This window comes from Chiloscyllium plagiosum, chromosome 29, assembly GCF_004010195.1.
Source record: "Chiloscyllium plagiosum isolate BGI_BamShark_2017 chromosome 29, ASM401019v2, whole genome shotgun sequence".
Classification (NCBI taxonomy): Eukaryota; Metazoa; Chordata; class Chondrichthyes; order Orectolobiformes; family Hemiscylliidae; genus Chiloscyllium; species Chiloscyllium plagiosum.
Window position 1 is genome coordinate 21,962,775 of NC_057738.1, and position 24,641 is coordinate 21,987,415.

Consider the following 24,641-nt stretch of genomic DNA (forward strand, 5'->3'; position numbering starts at 1 on the left):
TCCCCACCCCAACCCTCCTCTAGCTTATCTCTCCACACTTCAGGCTCACTGCCTTTATTCCTGATGAAGGGCTTTTGCCCGAAACGTCGATTTCAAAGCTCCTCGGATGCTGCCTGAACTGCTGTGCTCTTCCAGCACCACTAATCCAGAAGCTGAACACCTGGCCTATTTTATGTGCCATGTGAAGAACACCACATCATTTTTTATTTCCTTTTTTGGACTGTGGGTTAAAAAAGTGAGATACTGCATTCAACTAAAGAGATCTGTGGAGATATGGCTACAACGTTAAAACTCATGTTTACTGGAGCACGTTGGCTGCTGCATACAATGTTACATTTTTCCTGGAACAGTGAATGCAAAAGCAAATAATGTCAATGGGCTCTGAACTAATATACAATGTTTTGATTGGCGCCTTACCAGGTGATCATGGCCTGTTTGGACCACTACTCTGGGAAATATGAGCCTGCAAATATAGAAAGCATCAAAACATCTCTCTGTGTCTCCCTCCAGTGTGGAGGTACCAGAAAATCTCCAATAATAGCTGTCTTCCACTTGCCTTTTTCTGCAAGTTCCCTGTTGAAGAAGAAATAAAATGCTTCCATAGACAGTTGAAGGATGAATTTGCAACGAATGAAGGAAATTATTGGTACGCAAACCACCGTGGGCACACAACAAAGTCCAGGAACTCTCTGATAGGGCTTTCGACCAACTGGCTTAAATGCACCCAGGAAAGTTTCTTAAGAAATTTTCTCCCTCTAAACCTTTCACATTATGACTACTCCAGTTAATTTTGGGAATTCCCCTACTCTGGTAGATTAGATTACTTACAGTGTGGAAACAGGCCCCTCGGCCCAATAAGTCCACACCGACCCTCCAAAGAGCAACCCAAGAAAGACCCATTCCCCTACATTTACCCCTTCACCTAACACTACGGGCAATTTAGCATGGCCAATTCACCTAACCTGCACATCTTTGGACTGTGGGAGGAAACCAGATCACCAGGAGGAAACCCACGCAGACGCGGGGAGAATGTGCAAACTCCACACAGACAGTTGCCCGAGGCGAGAATTGAACCCAGGTCTCTGGCACTGTGAGGCAGCAGTGCTAACCACTGTGCCACCGTGCATTAGCGTCACTTTGATACTTCTTTGGAATTTGCTGACATACCTGCTCTTCTATTTCTTTCAGACTTTTTAAGGAGCTATTGTGCACTCCCAGCAATGTGATTGCTCTTTTTTTCTGTTTTAGGTTCGATGCATACAGTCTCATTCCAGGAGCTTTCCAAGTTGTCATCCCTACTTAGGGTTATAATTGATTCCCTGATCAATATTGCAACACCCTCTGTCTTTTACCTCCTGCCCTGTCTCAGCTGGAATGTTGAGCTGCAAATCCTGCCCCCTTTCACCAATGTCTCAGTGATAGCACTTTGTTTTAATATATGCCCTCAACTCATCTGCCTTATTCATCAGGCTCCTTGCATTAAAATCAGTACCATCCAATCTCGCTAAACGTCCTTGTGCCCTAATTGGTCTTTAATTTTCGTGCTTTCTTGAGACCCTTCACCTTTTAGTTATTCATCTCACCTTGCTGAACCTTCTTGCCAAGTGGATTTAAACACAGCCAAAACCACTAACAAACCTTCCTGTAAGGATGCTGATCCCATTGTGCAACTAGTCCACTTTGTACAGGTTCTAAAGGTCTTCTTATTAAAGTTCTGCCTTCAGGTCACTAGACCTGAAAATGGGACTCTGCTTCTCTCCACAGGTGCTGCCAGACCTGCTGAGTTTCTCCAGCCATTCCTGTTTCTGTTTCTCTCCAGCCACTTATTCATCTGAACTAACCTCCTATTTCTGTACTCATTCGCTCATGGCAACTGAAGTAATCCAGAAATTATTATCTCCTGTGTCATAGTCTCTCAGGATCCCACACCCTTCCCAAGTTAGATGGTGTCAGGACATAAGTCTGATGTCAGGTTCAGTGGTTTTAATTCCTGGACGCATGCAAATACAACTCTCCTTCCTGGTAATTAAGATTCCCTACCTTGTTACAATTTGTTTTCAATGTCCTTAAGTTTCGCCCAGCAGATGTAGCCTTTTGATGTCAGGTTCACATTGAGTCAGCAACATATTGAAGTATTTTAACATATTGGAAAGCGTCGATTGAACTTTTGATGCTAAGCACAGATTAGAGAGAACAGGTATAATGTTTAGGTTGCTTGAGTGATACTAGTGTTTAGAAGAAAAGTTTGAGCATTTACAAATTCACTCGATTGACTTTTTGTGTTATGAAGAGAGATTGAGGACTTTATGTCGATGCTCTCTGAAATTTAGAAGAAATGAGAGGAGCATTAATTGAGGTGTATAAGATGATAAAGGAAATACAGAAATAATGTTTCCTTGTGTCACAGTTTTAGGATAAGGAGTAGCAGATTGAAAACAGAGATGAGAAGAAATTACTTTTCTCAAAGGATCATGAATCTGTGAAATTCATTATCCCAAAGTGTGGTGGCTGCTGGGATATTGAGTACATTTAAGGAAGAAATAGGCAGAAGGTGAATGAGTAATGGGTTGAGGTGTTATGGAGAGTGGGCTGTTGAGGCTGAGATGAGATCAGCCCTGATCGTATCAAATGGCAGAACAGGCTTGAGGGGCTGAACTGCCTACTCCTGCTCCTAGTTCATAAAAGAAAAGAGTTCCAGATACTTCAAAAACACTGATCAAAATCTGTGCATGCTATGTTCTAAAAGCGACTTATATGCAATAGTACATTTTGCAGTCAAACTGCTGAGATGACAGGATCAGTGCAATCATGGCTTTGCAATTCATCTGTTTGAATTGTCACCTGAGAAACTATTTTAGAGTCAACCCAATGATATAGTCACTGTGAGCCACCACCATGAGCCAAACTTTCTACTGCTTCCTTAATGGAAATAAAGAAATGATATTATACATACCAAACCTATAATTTTATTTTTACCAGTAAGGTAAAATCAAGCCGGCAATAAACAGGTTTCTAGCAAGGACATACAACAAGGATTTTCAAAGTTATTCTCATAATTTGAACTGTAACAGATCATCATTCATCACTAAATAGCACCAATCCCCCAGTAGACACATCCAGATCGATGAAGTGATGGATGTGCTTTATCTAGAGTTTAAAGCTAGGTTACCACGTTCTTGAGTTATCCATTTATCTACTAATCCTTGTGGTTGCAAAATGAACTTTGTGGCTTATTGTTACTGCACAACTGCTGGCACATTTATTTCACCTGCCTTCTGCTGCTTCTGCAGTTCAACTTTCAGTTTATTAAAGTTCCTGCTGCCATGAGTTGCTTTCTGTATCTATAAACTAACTCCTCAGCATGTTGGTCTGCCAATGATTGGGATTGGAAGGAAAGGGAGCTCTTGTATAGGCAGAAAAGTCTGGTGTAGCTGCAACTCCAGTGTCTGTCAAGTAGTTAAACAAGTTAAATTATCCATAAACCAAACCAGGCAAAAATAGTTATGTAGTATGAAGACCTAACTTGTCCATTCCACACTCCAAAAGGTTCTTACCTTCTTACAAACTGATCTGTGTCCACCTTCAGCATAGGGATAAACATGTCTATTGTCCTGCTTTGAGCTTTTCTTTTGTTACTGGATCAACTTAAACCAGATTTTTCAAATCTCAGAATTATGTAGAAATTACAACACCAAAACAGACCATTTAAAGTTAGTGTCTATCCTTCACATGAACTGTATAATCCTTTGTGCTCCTCTAATGGGTTAATAATGCAACATCACACCTTTCATGTAGTTTAATATTGCACCTATTGACAAAGCACTTGTGTAGCGTTACTCTGTAGCACTGGAAAAGCAGACTAAGATGAATGTCAACTTCTAGATTTCTGCACTTAACTGTGAATGGTGGAAACCTGGATTTCCAATTTATTCTATAATAAAAGTGAGCACCACTAACAAAATATGGGCCATGGCAATTGTACTGAACCTCACAGCTCCAGTGTTTATTTCTGAAATCACTGAGTGCCATCTTGATCTTTCAGCAAACCCATTGCATGCAAGAGTTCCAATAGCTGTAGGTGGAGTGGGGAGGGAAGGCGGTGTTATAAATACAGTTATGGAGAATGTTACCCATCACATTGGTATATTGTAGTAGTTTTCAGAACATGTTCACCAGTTGTTCATAAACTATGAAACGATGATAAAGATTGTGTTACACTAATGATGACAAGGCTGTCTGGATTCAATATTCTGTCAACAAAATTGACAGGAACTCCTGGCATTCAAACATACACAGAAAAAGTGCAAACATCTCAGTTCCAGCTTTTCAACATGCTGCACTATTCCAAAGATAAGGAATTAGATTTTATTGTCATGTGTATAGAGGAGGACAGTCAAAAGTGGGCAAAGTTCCCATTCACTGGCATCATCTTGATTACAAAACCATCATTGAAATAAAAAATAGCTGCAGTGATAAAATAAAGAGCCTAAAGGAAAGACACAAAATGCCCAGATCTTAAAGAAAAAAAACCCACCTAGCTCTTAAACACTTGGCCTAGATTCTTGGACAGCCTGAGAGTCTCGAACCCTTCGCCAGGAGAAGCCATTGTGGCTACTGCCACTCCCTCAGATCAATGGGAGGAGATTTGCCACAGCCCAATTATCTGTTAGCACCACACTAAAGATATCCAAAAAAAACAGTAATTTGTAAAATTTGGAGAAACTGAGCCTGTTTTATCTAACACAATCGTGTCATAAGCAGGGACAGCTTATGCACCATTTACATGGCAAACAACAGATGAAGCTAAGGAGGAAAAAGAGAGGAGAGTTAACCGACACTGTACTGCTCGGGTTCCTCCGGGATGGAGCAGGCAGTGGAAGTGCTGTTTCAACACACTGAAGGTCTGTTTTAAGGCAGTCTATGTGGTTTCATGATATGCATGCTGCACATAAATTGTGCATTGGAGCCTTTGACTTGTCATGGTGGCTCAGTGCAGCTGACCTCGAAACGTGCTGCAAATTACAGGGATTATAACTGCTGCCATGTTATTGAGTGTTAACCTCAATGAACACATGTCAACTGGACACTGAGAGGCTGGAGTCCTATATTTCAGACCTGCTGTGTAGACACATTATGAAGGCACTTCTATTGTTGGTATTTTCTGAGAACTCATAGTTGAATGATTGTGAGAGTGCAGTCATTTAAGGTGCTGAGGAACACCAGGACACTTTTTTTAAAAATGGTCACCAAAGGGACACTTCGATTAAAAGGCACTAGTTGGAAGTAACATGAGATAAGTAAAAATGCTTGAACTTGCTCACTGGAAGTCACATCCCTTTGTGGTAATTGCTTGGACTTGAAGAATGTCACATGTCTGAGTTTGTGGGTGTCAGGAGTGGAACCGTTTGCTATCATTTTGTAGTTCAGTTGTAACCGGTGAAGAAATAACACCTTCAGCTGAGCCCTTGCCACTTTCTGAGAAACCTACTTGAGAAACTAAAGTGTGAGAGCTGAAAACCCAAAACAGGAATTCTCCCTGAAAGGTTCTCAAAATTGTCCTTGCAATGTCCTGAAGACCTATATCCGAAGAGATAACAGCATGTTTCTAATGATCAGGCTAGGTGAACAAGCACATCAAAATGAAAAAAATCTGAAAATGTTTCATATCCTATCCATTTATTCTGTAAAAAAAATAACAAATATTTTGGTCAAAGTTCTTTTTCCCAAAGTTAATCTCTTCAGAGAAAGTTTCCTTATTTTTTCTTTAACTTGAGTGCACTTATGCAAGTGTGTTCGGGTTCTTTAAAGGTGAAAGTTATACCTGTGTACTCCAAACAGTTAGCTTTTCAACTTCATTAATAAGCCTGGATGTTATAATAAATTAATAATTTTGTTATTTATTGAAGAAACTTGATTTATAGATTCTTTTTGTTCTGAAACTAATATAGATAAAACACATAATTGGCCTTATCAGTAATTGGGTAAACAGTCTAATACATGTTGTGACCAGTGGAGTAGTGTACCTAGAAAGAGACAGTGCATTCCTCCAACCTCAATCAAAACCAATATCAATAATGCTCTGCACTACAGGGATCCTGCAAACCCTGTGAAGGTTTGCACTCACTCTGCATGTGGCTCTCTGCCACAAAATAGAGCTTTCAGTGTCCTTTCTTGCACTAGTGAGACCTTGTGAACTCTTGTGCTCAATCTGCATGTTCCTTTCTGGCATAAAATAGATGGCAGAGTGTTCTTTCTTGCACAGGAATGGTGGCAGACTTTACGATGTTGGAATAATCATCGGTTCCAGCCTTTATCAAGCCTTGAAAAAGCCATGGTCACCATTACAGCCGCTGGCAATGCTCTCAATGTCCCACTCAGCAGTTCCATTAGTGCAGACAACAACTGCCAAATTTAAGTGAAGTTGCATTTAGTGAAGTTTCCTGTGGAGATTCAGAGAGGATCGCCAGGAGAAGCCATAGTCTTGATGCCATTGTGGCTACTGCCACCGCCTCAGATCAATGGGAGGAAAGCCCTGGTTGGTTATGACCTCCACTGAAAGCCCTCTCCCCATTTTCCTCTTAGCACAACTTGCACCGCCCTCTGCTCATCAAAGGACATGCTCACCCCTGCAACCATGTCTGGGAGCAACTGACTTTCAGATCCTTCAGTGTCTGCTATTCTCCTTGGACTTTAGCAATTTCTAGAGAATTCTCAAAAACAGCAAACATTTATAACAACTGTCAGTAAAAATCAAATGGCAACTAACTAGTAAGTAGCTACTGATGTCATTTGGTCCGTGTGGGTCCTTCGATGAGGGTGAAGATGAGATGGGTCTGGGCCCAGGATTCCAGTGGCCTGGGCTTTCCTCGAGGTTTCTGCAGTGTTTTCGTGGCAGCATGGCTGGTTTCCTTTCATTAGCTATGGTGGCAGACAGGGTCTCTGTGTCTGTGACTCCATGTGGCATTTTCTTTGGCATCATGGTGGGTCTGGGCTGGGGGGGTCAGATCCTGGAGTCCAGAGCTAGGAAATGGATTAAGTAGACTTGATGATTTTTTTAAAAAAATCTTTTTTTTCTTTATTATATTATCATGGAAGGACTATTATTCTGAATGTTTATTTCTTCATTTTTCTTATGTATTACTATGATTTTGTACTTTTGAAAGTCTGTAATGCTGGACTTCATATATTTCATTATTTTCTTAATTTTGTTTTCCCCTAAGTATTTGTACTCAAGAATCTGCACCTTTGTATATCAGATGGCACCGTAAGTGGCGACTTGTAAACTTTTCACTGCACTCGTGTGAATACATGTGACAATAAAGCTGATTCTAATTGAAATAATGATTGGTGTGGAAGCTTGAAGCTACCGAACATCTATCAACTCCACAAGGTTAAAAGAGGGGTTAGCTGAAGCATTTAGCTCTAAAATGGCAGCACAACAGTTTTATTAGGGTTCCTAATTGCTTTACACCATGATTGACTTATTCTGCATAGTTATGACAGAACTCACAGTGTTCACAAACATACTTGTCAAAATGGCAGGCTGCACTATTTTCAGAGAGGATCAGAGCAGAAAAGTGCAGATATAAGAGTTCACCTCATTATGGACTTCTAAGGCCACTTGAAGCAGCCAAAATGCGAGTACCACACATTTGATTTTTGTGCTCAGATCTTTAAAAAAAAATTAGTCATGTTTTTTCCAGTGGCAAGTCCATCTTCCATAGTGGTCTAGTTGTTAGGATTCAGAGCTTTCATCGCCAATGCCCTGGTTCCACTCCTGGTCAAGGAGCAAGAACTTATTGTTCTGGGCAGCACAGTGGCCCATTGGCTAGCACTGCTACCTCACAGCGCTATGGACCTCAGTTTGATTCCATCCTTGGGTGACTGTGCAAACTCCACCCAGACATTCTCCCCAAACCTGCATGGGGTTCCCCAGGTGTTCTGGTTTCATCCCACCAGATGTGCAGGTTAGGTGGATTGGCCATGTTAAATTGCCCATGGTATCCAAGGATATGCAGGCTAAGTTTATTAGCCGTGGTTCTGGCGTTAGATTGATGAGAGGGGAGCTTGGTTTCTGTTGGATGCTCTTCAGAGTGTTGGTGTAGAATTGATGGGCTAAATGGCCTCTTTCTGCATTGTAGGTAATCTATGATTCTATCTCTGATGGTTTTCAACTCTCTGTCCTGAATAGCATTGTAAAATTGAAGCATAAATATACACTTGCAGAGTATTGTTATTAATCTGAACATCATTTGGGTTTTATTTGACTCATCAGGTTCCTCTCGCTTCATAATTATACCTATTATCATTAAGTCACCACTTAAGTTCATTTGGATTTAAAATTTGGTCAGTATTTCAAGGGTTAATTGGTCCTGACTTGCCGTGACTGGGAGATGCTCACCAGTATTGGTAGTGAGAAGAGAGAGGAGGGACTTCTAACATCTTTATTAATGTGAAAGTTGCAATCCTAGCTTAGACTGTCAGAATCTCCTCTAACAGGGCAGCTCTAAATTGTTTGGAACGGTAAGTTGTACTTTCCTTTTGTACTGGCACAATGCAGTTTGAACATGAAGTGTAAGCAGTACATGAACAGTCTTTTTTTCTTTGCTAAACTGATGAATAATAATTCAGTATTGCAGGTTCTATTACAAAATACTGGTTAGCAAATGTTAAATTTTTCAAGAATATTAAGATTGCATATTAAGTAGATTCCGTAATTATACCAATCGTTTGCATCAGAAACATAAATAATTACATAGATGTGATTTCAAATAGTTCAGCCACTATGAAATCTGTGCCATATTTTACATTTGGAAATTAGTGTGGCTTAATGGAAAATTTAATGTTAACTAATGTGTTTTGGAATCAATCATCAGTGTTATATAAGTTTAATGGCATTTTATGAGGTTTCTGCATTCTTTACTTTTAATTGTTTTGCATATTTGAAATACAGCATTTGCTTTATTAAAATTATGCCAGTATCTCTTTGATTTATTTGTTTTACAGCAATCCTGAAACAGAAAGTGAATTTCTATCTTCAAGCTATCTAAATAGTTATTTTTTTTAATCTTCAACTTATCTGAATAGTTGCATGGTTTTAATCAAAGGATCAGACTGTTTTTCATTAAAACAAATTGTTCTTAAAAACCTTTCCAAAATAATCCAGTTCATCACCCACACGTTCAGCCAACCACTTGTTAAAGCAAAAATCTCAAACATGTGTTTTTTAAAAAGTACACAATTCAGAAGGCTGGAGGTACACTTCAGTCACATTTACTAAATAAAAGCAATGACAGGATGCTACACCATTTTGAGAAGTGAAAATGTGACCCAGAGTGAATCAGAAATTAGTGATAAATTAACAAATGTTCACAATCACAGCAAATATCTTCTGAGTATAAACTGGTGCCATTAATGCTTTGTAACATCTTCACATACAATCACATTAGTTTTGGCTGTGGGTGGTAAGTTGAAAATGTACATTGTTATGTAATGGGGGGATAAATTTTAACATTCTTCAGGGGAGCAGGAAAGAAAAAACCCATTGCTGAAATAGCTCTATAATTTGAGAAGGAAGTATGTAACTTGTGAGAGTATCTTTCAACACAGAAAGAACAATGAATCCAATCACTCATCTGCAATTATAATTCTTTAAATATCACTGATTAGCTAAGTAAATAAAATAAACATAGTGAGTCTAATGTAAAGCATGTGATTCATATATACCTAATATATAATAATAAAATCCAAACACTTCAATATTTATATAAATATATATTATATATGTTTGGATTTTGAACTAGTGGCATGTTGATTTTAGACTATAGATATGAGGAGGTTTTATAAATGTCTTGTCGGTATTTTCAGGGACATATTTTTAATTCATTATTTGTCAGAGACTAGATGATTGGGACTCTCCTGAAATAATAGTATGAGTTTGTTTATATTATGAGCGTTTTATGATTGAAGAGAAAAGCATTGTAAGGCATCAGCTTTCATTTGATTTGGAAGAAATAATAGTTGCTTTTTTTGATTAATAAAAGCTCACAGATTGGAACGTTTTTGTTTCAGTTCATAGAAGGCATGGCTGGGTTCGATTTAAGAACAGTTTTTCCTGGAGAAAGGACTTAGTTCAGAGCAGTTAAGAAATAGGTTACCTCAGTTTAAGGGTTTTAGTTGAGAAATCCAGAGGAGAAGTATTTGGTGAAACCATGAATGGTTTATCTGAAGCTAAGAAAGTTGAAGTGGTCATATTTAAAGGAAACAGGCTACCAAGCGTTCAAGACTGGGAATTCAGAGAAACAGTTCAGTCAAACCCATAGATGTGATAGAGTAGGGGAAAAAAACAAACTCTACAATGTCCGTTGATGGCATTGGGATAGCTGGGATGTTGCACTGCCATATGTTTCAAAATGTTTCATTTGGTGTTATATTTAAATAACTTGGTTTTTTTCATGTCATCTTCATTTCTTTTGTGTAACAAACTTCGGTTTTATTGCTAGAACCAAATTTTTAGAATTACTCTCACTGTCTCCATGGAAAACCACCACATTAAATAGAGCAAAACAAAATATGATGTGTTAAGCCAGAGTTCAGATAATGATCTTATCTCACCGTATCATCAGCTGGGCTCTTACGAAGTTTGAGTCCATTGGTTTTAAGAGAGATCTGTGTCTTTCCTTTTAAAGTAATGGGTGCATAGAGATTCTGAACACAAAACAATTCATTTGTGGTAAAGTTTATCACATGGATTTTGAAGATGGCTTTGATTGTTGCTAAGAGTTTTCAGAAAGTGGAAGAAATAATTATGTAACATTTGAAATCTTGGACTAAAGCTAAACTGGTTGAGTTAGCTGATACATTGAAGGTACACGTAAAGGTAGGATCGTGTAAGGAGTTGTCGAGACTGTGTTGCTGGAAAAGCACAGCAGGTCAGGCAGCATCAGAGGAGCAGGAGAATTGACGTTTCCGGCCAGAAACGTCGATTCTCCTGCTCCTCAGATGCTGCCTGACTTGCTGTGCTTTTCCAGCAACACACTCTTGACTCTGATCGCCAGCATCTGCAGTCCTGACATTTTCTTTTTCTTGTAAAGAGGAGCTGCTTCAAGTGATTTTCCAACATTTAGAATTGGAAGATGGGAAACCTGAACTTGAGGTCACAGCTTGAATTAGCTAAGATGGAGATAGAAGAACTAGAATTAGAGAAGAAGACATGAAAAGCTTCGAGTTAAAATGAGACTAAAAGAAGAGAAAAAAACCAGAGGATAATGGAAAGTGAGGAAAATATATTTGTTTCTTGACAGCAATTTAACACGATGCCAAGCCCATAGAGTTAGTCAAGGGGAACTGGATTCCATGAAACAGGGTGATGCTTCAGTATCAACAACATAAATTGCTGAAGAAAGTCAACACATCTGAGAGGATCTGTGGAGAGAAAGCAAAGTTAACTTTCCAGGTTAAGTGACCCTTCTACGGAACAAAACCACAGATGCTTTAGTAATTCAGGTAGCTGTCACAAGTTTTGAAAATTTAATTATAAAGGAATAAAATGAAGAAAACAAGGCTGATATATTTAGCCAATCTTCTTTAATAGAAAAGAAAGAAAGAGATTTGGAGAAGAATTGCTAATCAGGGCTGTGGATAGGGCTTCAACTTGAACAGTGGGATGGTGGGTTCAGTTGCAAGGAAAATTGAGGAAAAAGTCGAGGGGGTGAGGTGTCTGCAAAAGCCATAAAAGTTTCCAGAACAGGTAATCGGGCAGAGAGTATGGAAAGAGCCAGGAATCCCATTTCAGATACAGCAGATAAGGGGACAACTATACGGAAAGAGGGTAGTTAATGCAGGACTGAGGGTGTTGTACTTAAATGCATGCAGTATATGAAACAAGGTGAAGGAGCTTTCAGTACAGATTAAAATTAGTAGGTACAATATTGTGAGAATCAGGCCTGAAAGTGGATCAGGCTGGGAACGAAATATCCAAAAGATACACACCTTATCAAAATGACAGGAAAATGGTCAGAAAGGGTGTGGTTGCCTTGTTAGTAAGAAATGAAAGTAAATCAATAGCAAGAGCTGATATAGAATCAGAAGGCATAGAACCTGGATGGGTTCGAAGAGTTCGAATGCTCCTGATGAAGGGCTTGCTCTCGAAATGTCGACTCTCCTGATCCTTGGATGCTGCCTGACTGGCTGTGCTTTTCCAGCACTACACTCTTCAACTCTGATCTCCAGCATCTGTAGTCCTCACTTTCTCATAGAACCTGGCTGGGTAAAGTTGAGGAGTCGTAAAGGACAAAAAGGCCCTGATGGGGATTATAGACCTCCTAGTAGTAATCAGGATGTGGGGAGAAAATAAATCAGAAGATAGAAAAAGCACATCAGAAAAAGAGATTAGATTACTTACAGTGTGGAAATAGGCCCTTCGGCCCAACACCGACCCTCCGAAGAGCAATCCACCTAGACCCATTCCCCTATATTTACCCCTTCACCTAACACAACGGGCAATTTAGTACGCCCAATTCACCTAATCTGCACATTTTTGAACTGTGGAAGGAAACCGGAGCAGCCGGAAGAAACCCACGCAGACACGAGGAGAATGTGCAAACTCCACACAGACAGTTGCCTGAGGCGGGAATTGAACCCGGGTCTTTGGCACGGTGAGGCAGCAGTGCTAACCACTGTGCCACCCTCGCACAATTATCGTACAATACTAGTACAATTACCATGGGATCTTCGATATGCAGGGGGACTGGGAAAATCAGGTTGGCAGCTGATCTCAAGAAAAGGGATTTTTGGAATATCTATGAGACGACTTTAGGGACCAGCTTATGGTAGAGCCTACTAGGGAACAGGCAATTCTGGATTTTGTGATTTGTAATGACGTGAAGAGAGCGCTTAAGGTGAAGGAACCCCTAGGTGACGGTGACCATAATATGAGATAGAATTCACTCTTGCAGTTTGAGGGGAAGAAGCTGGAATGAGGTGGAACGGTATTACAGCTGAATAAAGTTAACTACAAAGACCATGTGGGAGCAGCTGGCCAGAGTTGATTGGATCGGGAGCCTAACAGGGAAGACAGTGGAGCAGGAGTTTCTGGAGGTAACGTGGGAGGAACAGCAGACATTCATCCCGAGAAGGAAGAACCACACTAAGGAGTGGATAAGACAACCATGGCTGACAAAGGAAGCCAGGGACAGCATAAAAGCAAAAGAATTGCATCCAATGTGGTGAAGATTAGTGGGAACCCAGAGGATTGGGAAACCTTTAAAAACCAGCAGAGGATAACTAAAAAAACAATAAGATGAAATAAGAGAGCAATAAGAAAGAAGATGAAATATGAGGGTAAGCTAACTAGCAATGTAAAAGAAGATAGCAAAAGATTTTTTAGATACTTAAATGGTAAGAGAGGACATTGGACTGCTGGAAAATGAGGTTGGAGAAGGAGGAATGGGGAGCAAAGAAAGTGGAGGAACTGAATAGATACTTTGCATCAGTCTTCGTGATGGAAGATACTAGCAGCACACCAGAACTTCAAGACAGTCAGCAGACAGGAGTGAGTGTCTTGGCCATCACTGAGGAGAAGGCAAAAACCAAAAAAACTGCAGATGCTGAAAATCAGAAAAAAAAACAGAAGTTGCTGGAAAAGTTCAGCAGGTCTGGGAGCATCTGCGAAGACAACTCAAAATTAATGTTTCTGGTCTAGTGACCAGAATGTTACACTGGACATGAAATGTTAACTTTGATTTCTCTTCACAGATGCAGCCAGACCTGCTGAGCTTTTCCAGTAATTCTGTTTTTGTTACAAAGGAGAAGGTGCTGGGAAAGCTGAAAGGCTAAGAAGTGGATAAATCACTTGGACCACGTAGACTATATCCTAGCGTTTTGCAAGAGATAGCTGAGGAGACTGTAGAGGCATTGATGGTGATCTTTCATGAAACACTGTAGTCAGGGAAGTACAAATAAGCTGGAAGATGGCTAATGTAACACCTCAGTTTAAGGAGGGACGGAGGCAGAAGACAAGATACTATAGGCTAATTTTCCTGATCTCTGCCATTGATAACATTTTAGGATCCATCAATAGGGATGCGATTGTGGAGTACTTGGAAAGTGCATTGTAAAACAGGGCTGAGTCAGCATAGCTTTGTCAAGTCAGAATTACAGCAGTGCTGGAAAAGCACAGCAGGTTAGATAGGATTTAAATATAAGGAAAATTGATGTTTCAGGCAAAAAGCCCTTCATCAGGAATGAGGCTGGGAACCTGGTCCCAAGGCCCCCAGACTCATTCCTGATGAAAGGCTTTTGCCCGAAACGCCGATTTTCCTGCTACCTGGATGCTGCCTGACCTGCTGTGCTTTTCCAGCTCCACTCTAATCTCAACTCTAATCTCCAGCATCTGCAATACCCACTTTCGCCTACAGCTTTGTCAAGGAGAAGTCAGGTCTGGCCTCTCTGTTAGAAATCTTTGAGGTGGTAATGAGCAAGTTAGACAAAGGAGAGCCAGTGAAGGTGATCTACTTGGATTTGCAGAAGGCCTTTGACAAGAGGCTGCTAATTTTTGTGAGAGCCCATAGTGTTAGAGGTATGATATTGGCATGGGGATAGAGGATTAGCTGACTGGCAGAAGGCAGAATGGGGGGGATGTCTTGTTCAGGATGGCAGCTGGTGATTAGTAGAGTTCTGCAGGGGTCTGTGTTGTGACCACAACTATATACTTTATACATTAACAATCTGGATGAAGAAACAGAAGGCATTTTTGCTAATTTTGCAGAAAACGCAATGATAGCTGGAGGGACAGGTAATGTTGAGGAAGTGGAGAAGCTGCAGAAGGACTTGGAGAAGTCAGGAGAGTGGGCAAAGAAGTGGGAAAGTATGAGATTATGCACTTTTATAGGAAGAATAGAAGCATAGATTATTCTCTAAATGTGGAAACATTTTGGAATTCTGAACGTAAAGGGACATAGGAGTTCTCAGGACTTCCTGAAGATTAATATGCAAGTTCAGTTGGCAATTAGGAAGACAGATGCAACATAGACATGGAGATGCCAGTGTTGGATTGGGGTGTACAAAGTTAAAAATCACACAACACCAGGTTATAGTCTAACAGGTTTATTTGGAAGCACTAGCTTTCGGATCACTGCTCCTTCATCAGGAGGTTGTAGAGTATAAGATTGTAAGACACAGAATTTATAGCAAAAGTTTACAGTGTGATGTAACTGAAATTATACATTGAAAAAAACCTTGATTGTTAGTTAAGTCTCTCATCTGTAAGAATGACAATGTTAGTTTCACTTTTCATATGTAAATTGCAAAACTTTTTCTTAAAAAGTTACATTCTCAAGTGAACTTTAACAATTGGTGTCAGCCCAGAGAATGTATTGGGTATTAGCACTCCCCTGTGCAGCTGTCTGTGCCATAATGTTTAGATGGATTCTAATCTAAAAAATGAATTAACAGAATCTTACATGGATTCATGCAGTTTTTGAGCAAAGTGCAATGTAACTGTGCAAGTACAAATTCACCCCACAAACTTGTATGTGTATGTGTGCATGTGTATGGGGGTGGGGGTGGGGGAATGGAGTTGAGTGTCTGGGAGAGAGAGTGTATGAATGTGTGTCTGTGTGAGTGTCTGTTTGTGCATTCATTTCAGGAAGGCTAGAATACAAGAGCAGAAGTATACTACTGTGGCTATATAAGGCTCTGATCAGACTGCATTTGGAATATTGTGAGCAGTTGTGGACAATATCCACAGAAGGATGTGCTGGCTTTTGAGGAGGTCCAGAGGAGATTTTCTAGAATGATCCTGGGACGAAGAGTTTGTCATAAGAGGACCAGTTGAAATCCATACTCCGTACAGATTAGAAGAATGGGGGTGGAATCTGATTGAAACTTGCAGAACACTGAAAGGCCTGGATTGAGTAGCCATGGAGAAGGTGTTTCCACTGGTAGGAGAGACTAGGACCTGAGGACACAGTCTCAGAGTGAAGGGACAACCCTTTATAACAGAGATGAAGGGGAATTTCTTCAGCCCGAGGGTGATTAATCTGTGGAATTCATAGCTGCAGCAGGCTGCAGCATCAAAATCATGGAATGTATGTAAGATAGGGATAGCTAGGTTCCTGATTGATAAGGGGATCAAGGGTTACAGTGAAAAGGCAGGAAAATGGGGTTGAGAAGCATATCAGCCACGATTGGTGGAGTGACTCAATGGTCCAAATGGCTAATTCAGCTCATATACCATATAGTCTTATGAAACAGTCATTTCAAACAGCCTACTCAGAAATCAAATCAGAATCCAACCCTAAGTGTTATTATTTGGATAATGAAGTCCGAATGGGGAAATGGAGACTAACTCGAATACCAGCCTTTTAGGAAATAGGAAGTAATCATCAGGTCTTCGTTCCCTTTGAGTATCACAATGAACTTTTATGGGTGCCCACAAAATTCTAAAGGCAGGTCATTTAGCTGTTAAGAAAATACAGTTTAAGGTTTTAAAACATTTTTATTGGCCAGAGTTACGTAAAGATGTGGTCAAATGCTGCCAGACTTGCCACACACACGTCGGGAACACATTTCAACCAGATTGTGGAACAAGGCCAAGTGGTACCTAAGGAAATAAAGGCATTTTGGATTTTCCTGTGTCTAAAACAAAATGTGAAATTTTGCGATATGTTGGCAGGGATGCATTTTACCTGAAATTCCTTCTGAACTTCAGCACTGTTGAGGTACCTTCAACACATTTGCTGAAGACAAGCAGAAAACTGGGCCACAGGTAAGAATGTCAGAGTTATCTTGAAAACTTGAAAGCAGTGTTGACAACTGCACCAGTCTCAGTCACACCTAATTATGAAAAGGCATTTAAACCTGCTGTTGGTGCCAGTGATATTGATGTAGGGGATGTTTTACTGCAGGACGATGAGATAGAGATCAAACGCCCTGTCAGTTACTTTTCAAATAAACTGAGCATCAACAAAAATATTCAATGGTTAAGGAGGAAACATTCAATCTAGTGTTGGCTCTTCATCATTTTCATGATCATAGAATCCCTTCAGTGTGGAAATAGGCCATTTGGCCCAACAAGTCCACACTGACCCTCCGAAGATTAACCCACCCAGACCAATTCCCCTACCGTATTACTCTACACTTACCCCTCACTAATGCACCTAACCTACACATCTCTGAACGCTATGGGACAATTTAGCATGGCCAAATCACCTAACCTGCACATCTTTGGATTGTGGGAGGAAACCAGAGCACCCGGAGGAAACCCACGCAGACCAGAGGAGAATGTGCAAACTCCACACAGACAGTTAATGGAGGGTGGATTCGAACTGGGATCCCTGGCACTGTGAGGCAGCAGTGCTAACAACTATGCCACCACTATATGCATATTTTAAATTATGCACCACCAACTATGTAGAATAAACCATTATTTATATGAATCATAATCATTTGCATTATTTTTGGAAACATTCTGGGATAAGAAATTGTTTGTTTTGGTGGAGTTTAACTCATTAACCGTATGATTTACAAATCATTTAAGTGCCTGGAAAAAAAATTGCTATAGTGGATGTTTTGTCAAGAGCATAATGAAGGAAATCAGAGGCTGTAATGTCCATGGAATTCCCCATATTAAAAACGGATGCTCTGTAACTTGTATATTTAATGTCAATATGTTAGGGTTATTAACTATAGCTGCTAATAATCTGGATAAAGTTATGGATAGAGTAATTTGTGATGTGAGTAATTCTAGATACTTGGTGCAAACTTTATTAGAAATTAAATATATGAGCTTGAAACGTTCATTGTAAGACTTCAGTCTAATTGTAAAATGATCTGGAAATTCCAGAATGTCATTTTGTGGTAACAGAACAGTTTCTGCTCTGCCAGAGTTCTTCCCTAGCCAAGATGCATGATGAATTTCTATTGGAAGTTGGGCCAGGTAAAAGATACTTTCACCTCCTGCTGGCCTCCCCTTCCAGTAGGAAATTAATGGAGATAATGAGGTAATGAGGCATGATGTAATTAGTCAGAAATCCTCCACGTCCTTCAGCTCACGAACGCAACAATATGCCAAATCTGTGAACTAATAGAAGAATCTTGGCTTGTATCATGCCAAACATAAAGCAGTCTTGAATTATTTGCATTCTATAGTCAAGTAAGAAACTTCATCCCAAGACATTGTAGCATTACTTCTCTTCCAATCTTTACTGTCTCCACTGGTGGAGTTTGAAGGTAGAATGAGATCCATGTCAGGTATTATGGGTCATATCACTGGTATTGTGGATACATATTCCTTTTGCATACATAGATCAGGATTGACTTGAAGTCTGGTGGGTAGTGGGTGGCAGGACATAATAGTCTTAATATAAGTATTCCCACAAAGATATCTTGGAGTGCAGGTTCATAGCTCTTCAAAAGTAGAGTCGCAGGTAGATATGATAGTGAAGACAACGTTTGGTATGCATTCCTTTATTGGTCAGAGCATTGAGTATAAAAGTTGAGAGATCATGTTACGGCTGTACAGGTTGTTGGTTAGGCCACTTTTGGAATATTGCATGCAATTCTGGTCTCCTTCCTATCGAAAGGATGTTGTGAAACTTGAAAGAGTTCAGAAAAGATTTACAAGGATGTTGCCATGGTTGGACGGTTTGAGCTATTGGCAGAGGCTGAATAGGCTGGGGCTGTTTTCTCTGGAGCAGCGGAGGCGGAAGGGTGACCTTATAAAGGTTTATAAAATCATGAGGGGCATGGGTAGGAAAATAGACAAGATGTTTTTCGCTGGAGTGGGGGAGTCCAGAACTAGAGGGCATAGGTTCAGGGTGAGAGGAGAAAGATAAAGAAGAGACCTAAGGGGCAACGTTTTCACACAGAGGGTGGTGCATGTATGGAATGAGCTGCCAGAGGAAGTGGTGTTAGCTGGTACAATTACAACATTTAAAAGACATCTGGATGGGTATATGGTTTAGAGGTATATGGGCCAAGTGCTGACAAATGGGACTAGATTAGGTTATGGTATCTGGTTGGCATGGACGAGTTGGACCATAGGGTCTGTTTGAGTGCTATACCTCTATATGACTCTATAATAGTTGTTACATACAATCTTTTGCATAAATGTGCCCTGAGAATAGGACTTCTCATGATGGCCCCATGAGGAAAAACATTCAGTAACTGTAACTTAGCAGCTTTTCCACTTGTCTCAACAACAGAAGGAAGAAGGAGAGAAGTCAAGGAGATCTGAAAGGCAACTGATTTTATCACATTTGATTGGTTTTACTCCACAACAAATAAAGAGACAGCCCTCTCTTCAACTATTAAGCTGAGCAGAAAACCCTTGCCCCAATCAACATATTGCGCTAATCCTTACAATTATTTACAAAGGAATGGTTCCATTGTCCTTGTCAATCTTTTACTAACAAAGTTGTACAGAAATGCTGCAAAGGACCAACATACTTTCAGAATGCTGGGCTAAATATCACAAAATTATTTAACTCCACTTCTACAAAAAAAATCTGAAAGTTTCATTGTGGCTGTTAAAGCCTGATAATTTTTTCATATTCGTTCACAGCATAAGGGCATCACTGGCTAGGACAGCATTTATTGCCCATTCCTAATTACCCAGAGGGCAGTTAAGAGTCAACCACATTGTAGTGGATCTAGAGCCACGTTTAGGCCAGACCAAGTAAGGACGACAGTTTAATTCCCTGAAGGAGATCAGTGAACCAGATGGGTTTTTTCAACAATCAGTTCATGGGCGTCATTAGAATCTTAATTCCAGAGCTTTATTGAATTCAAATTCCATCAACAACCATAGCAGGATTTGAACCTGAGTTCTCCAGAACATTACCTGAGTCTTTCTTTATAATTAAATTCCCATGGAATCATACTCCTGATCTCTAACGAAGTGGTTTTAAAATCATAGCTCCAAATAGACTGATAAATTTAGTTATTAAACCCCCTCATACATATAGATGAAAACCCACTTCCCACTAAAACAAAATCCAAACTCTAAAATGGCTATCGGAATGAGGTGGGGTGTGCATGGAAATTCTTGCAGCAACCTGGTCACTGAATCTTTATTGGTTAGCTCATAACCTGTGTCATTTGACAGGCTGGCTGCAAATGTATTACCATCTTTGGGGCGATGGCCCTTTAAGAGATCAACATACAAACAAGACAAGCGCCTGAACGTTGTCACATGGACACAGGCTCCAGGCTCTCTGCATTGCAACAGTTGAGGCACAGGCTATATTTGGAGATTACTCTGTGCTGCAGATTTAGTTTAGCTGTAGATAAGCCCACCAAAAATCTTCAAGGAAAAGAAGTCTGGGGTAAATGTCAGGGAATAGGTCTGGGTGGGTTACTCTTCGGATGGTCGGTGTGGACTTGTTGGGCCGAAGGGCCTGTTTCTACACTGTAGGGATTCTACATCTATTCTAAATTGGCATACCTATCTTGTGTTACTTTTTGACTTCAGAATATTGTTACATGGTATGCCCCTGGGATGACTTTTCATTCAAAAGCACACGAAAGACGGAACCAGCCTTACAAACCTAAAGGCCAAGGGAAGCAGCAGGAAATAAAATATAACAGCAATCCAGATGTTCCCAGAGAGAAACGATATTTCTGAGTTGGCCATGTTCATACAGGCAACAGCTGATTCAAGCCCATCCTATTCAAACATTATTTCAAATTTGAATGCCTAACAGGCATCAATCTTGTGCTGGACTAAAATAAAACATGCCAAAGTACAAATAACAGAAAAAAAAAGCAAACTGCATTCAGGAACACCCAAAAGCATACTTAAAACAAACAATCAAGCCAAAACAAAAGGGGAAACAAATTGCTGAAAGCACAGAGGAGTGCACAAAGTTAAATATAAGTGAAAAGACAATCAGACTGAAGAAGAATGGAACTGGAAAGTTACAAATTTACTGTCCGAGTTCATATTTTTAAACAAGGGATTCCACAATGCTTCATGGACCAAACAGCTTCAGAACTGGTTAAACAAGCTGGGACAATACTGACAACAGTTGGTAATGAGGGTTTGTACCACGTTAATACTTTAGGATTATCTAGAGGACCACAGAGATCCTGCAAGGTTATGGAAAGTCCAAGAAGACTAATTGCATACAAGAGTCAATTTTAGAATTCATTGCTTAGAACTGATGAACTGGGCAAAAGCCAAGGTATCCAATTGCTCAATCTTTCAGTTAGTGTCATAACAAGGGTAAAAATTGTGACTTTTCAGATTATTGGAGCAGATAATGGAATTGGTGACTGCCTCAACACCTATTTGCTTTGATTCGTTGTTGTCACGTGTACCTAAGTGCAGTGAAAAGTTTTGTTTTGTGAGCAGTACAGGCAGATTATAACTTACAAGGATATACAGAACTTTGGGTATTTCGACAGAGTGAGAATGCAAGTTTATGGCTGCACAGGAGGTGCACAAAAGCAAGATAATGATTGTAAAAAATATGAGAATAACATCGACTGCAGAGAGCTCGCAAAGAGTTGCCGAGTGTCAGCGCCATCTTGAATCAGTTATTGAAGCATTGCAAAAGAATCTCTTTGATAAAAAGAAAAGGTCATAGCATTGATTCACTGTTAGCAGAAGGCAGAAAACATGGCCATTCACCCACCATGAAGCTAAGCTACATTCCAACATCTGTGCAATGTGTGGGGTCCAAACTGGTCTGCCTATATCAGAAATCCTCTACCAACGATGCAGTCATAGGCTACAAAAGGGCGTAACCAACAGAAGACAGGCACAGCAGTCTGGCAATAGCAGCACTGAATGTAATTACCTACATAATCCTAAGCTAATATACACAGTTCACAGTTAGACAGACTCAAGTCAAGAGTCAAGATTAGAGTAGTGCTGGAAAAGCACAGCACGTCAGGCAGCATCCGAGGAGCAGGAAAATCGACATTTCAGGTTAAAGCCCTTCATCAAGAATGAGGCCTCATTCCTGATGAAGGGCTTTTGCCCGAAATGTCGATTTCCTGGCTCTTTGGATGCTGCCTGACCTGCTGTGCTTTTCCAGCACTACTCTAATCTTGACTCTAATCTCCAGCATCTGCAGTACCCACTTTCACCTACACTCAAGCCAAGAACCAGATTTGAACAAATTGCAACCAGGTGATGAACCGATTTTTTACATTGCAAGTGGATTGCATTGTGTTGATGAAGTCAACCAATTAGAAACGTTTACCAAAATCAGTATTATTTTTCCAGAGAAAATTGGTAACTTACACACTCAAACCAAGATTGACATTGAAGATCCAGCAAATATCCCACAGTCCAAATTCTGAAAGACACGCATCAGAATTGTTGGAACTCAATGACGAAGCAGACAACTGTGAAATTAATTGCATACAATACCTTACTTTGGTACACATACAATGCAATGGAACTATATCAATTCAGGGATACGTGTGTGCCAAATGGGGCATGAACCATGTGACAGCCTCAAAGTGTTACCCTATGTCAAACAACGTCACCAAGTGAATGGTTTGCACCATGAAGTCACTCATCCTGAAGGGTGGTACAAAGAAAGACGAGTTTCATGCTGCCATGTTACATCTCAAAGCTGCATTTCTGGTTATGGGGTTCCTAATGCCAGCAGTGAGAATGACATCACCACGAGCTGTTCAAATTCTCCAAGGTGATGGACAAGGCATAATAAAGGTGGTGTATGTGTGAAACCACCCCAAATACACAAAAGTCAAAAGATCAGTATCATACCCCACATTAAATGAAATCATAATACTGTATGGAACAACACTGAGGAGGACTAGAAGCCAGAATAGACAAATGTTTAGTATGCCAATTGAGCATATTGAATGAGGACACACCCTGACAACTGTGAACATACTAATGACTGCAGACCAAGAACAGCCAAGAACAAAATCCACTTATCCAGATGGCTGCAATATATCAGATCGCAAGAAGTTGGGAAGCTGCCAAATCAATATATGGACTCTTGAACTACTCTATTTGTAAATTTTATAATCCCTATCTAAATCATCTAGTCCCCATGGTTATGTGTTTTGACTTGTAGTTTACAAGAGCTAACTTTGGAAAAATAGAGATGAAGTGTTACCCTTTATGGTGTAATCTGTTTTAGTCAAATACCCGAATGTAAATCACAGGCCCACAGGCTTTCTGCACAGCAGTATTCAATGCACAAACTGGGTCAAGGCATTACTATTTATCATACATAATATAGTTCAGCTGTAAATAAATCTATGAGTGATGTTAAAGTAAACAGAATTAGCAAATCCCATATATGTTGCATTTAGATAACACAAGAATATCATTACAACTGGGCAGCAGAGGGATCTTCCATGCCAGGGAAGTGAGAATTTAATTAAAATTCAAATGCTTATTTCTAATGTTGTCAGTCAGATCCCAAATCTATTTTAGCAATTGACAATCATATTTGATGATTACCCCCCACAGGAGCACTAATTGCAAAGGGAGTTCAGACCAAGGATAAGGCTAAAGGGTTCAGGATATTTTGAAACAAAATGATTTTGTTGTGGGTTATGAGGAGCAGAAGTATACCTCTGATCCTTGCGAGGAACTCCAGGGCCCCAGGTTTTTCTCTATTCATGATCAGCTGCATGTCTAACCACTTATCCCAAAACCTGGAACTAATCTCCCAGATCCTCAAGTCTTGGTGACAGTGGTCTGGTCCAGTATACAGAACTGAGGCTCAGGAATTAAAGTGACCTAGCACCTACACCACCAGTCCCATTTTCATCCTAGGACTTAAAGGCCCCTTGCAACTTTCGGAAACCAACCAGAGCTCTACAACAGCTATTGATCATTTGGAACCCACAAAACTTTGAACCCCAAAACTCATAACCATACTGGGGCTTTGAGAATCCCTGATTCAGAGTAACACCACATTTTCAACTCACATCACAGTCTTTAATTCTTATATTTGCTAATATGTGACAGATTCAGTGCAATCTAACAGCAAAGCAATATTATACACATCTTTTAAACAACCTTCTTAAAACAAACAAGATTATAACTAAAACAACTCATTCTGTATTTCAGGAGTGCGTGACTTTATATATTCCAATCATACTCTATGTGAATACATGGTACATTCGGAATAAAACAGGTGATAGCACAAATAGAAGTAAGTGTAATCTGATAGCATTACAGAGATAAGGCTGTTGATAATGCAGATTAGGACCTGATAATAGGAGCTTTAGGTCATTTAGGATGGACAGAGCACTAGGAAAACATGAAGGGACAGAGTATTAAAAGAAAATTAACCAGGAGATTAATTTGGAGGAAAAATTACAGGAAAGTTATAGGAGAAAGCTATGTAGAAATATAAAAAACAGATAGTTAGAATTTGATCATAGAATCCTGACAGTATGGAAGCAGGCCATTCAGCCTATCAAGTCCACACCGACCCCCCTAGACCTAGAGCATCCCACCTAGACCCAGCTCCCCACCATATCCCTGTAAACCCACATTTCCTATGGCTAGTCCTCTTAGCCTATGCACCACTGGACACTATGGGCAATTTAGCATGGTCAAGTCACCTAACCTGCACATCTTTGGACTGTGGGAGGAAACTGGAGGAAGTCCACACAGACCCGGGGAGAACATGCAAATT

General features: G+C 40.1%; 1 protein-coding gene across 1 annotated transcript in view; it reads left to right on the forward strand.

Moving 5' to 3' along the window:
- The first annotated feature begins 8,479 nt into the window (after window positions 1–8,479).
- The window catches only part of LOC122564422 (collagen alpha-3(VI) chain-like), a 135,193-nt gene continuing 119,031 nt past the window's right edge, over window positions 8,480–24,641 (forward strand). The window contains exon 1 of the mRNA XM_043719264.1: window positions 8,480–8,523. The gene's annotated coding sequence lies outside the window, so the exon portion shown is untranslated. The remainder of the gene's footprint in view (window positions 8,524–24,641) is intronic.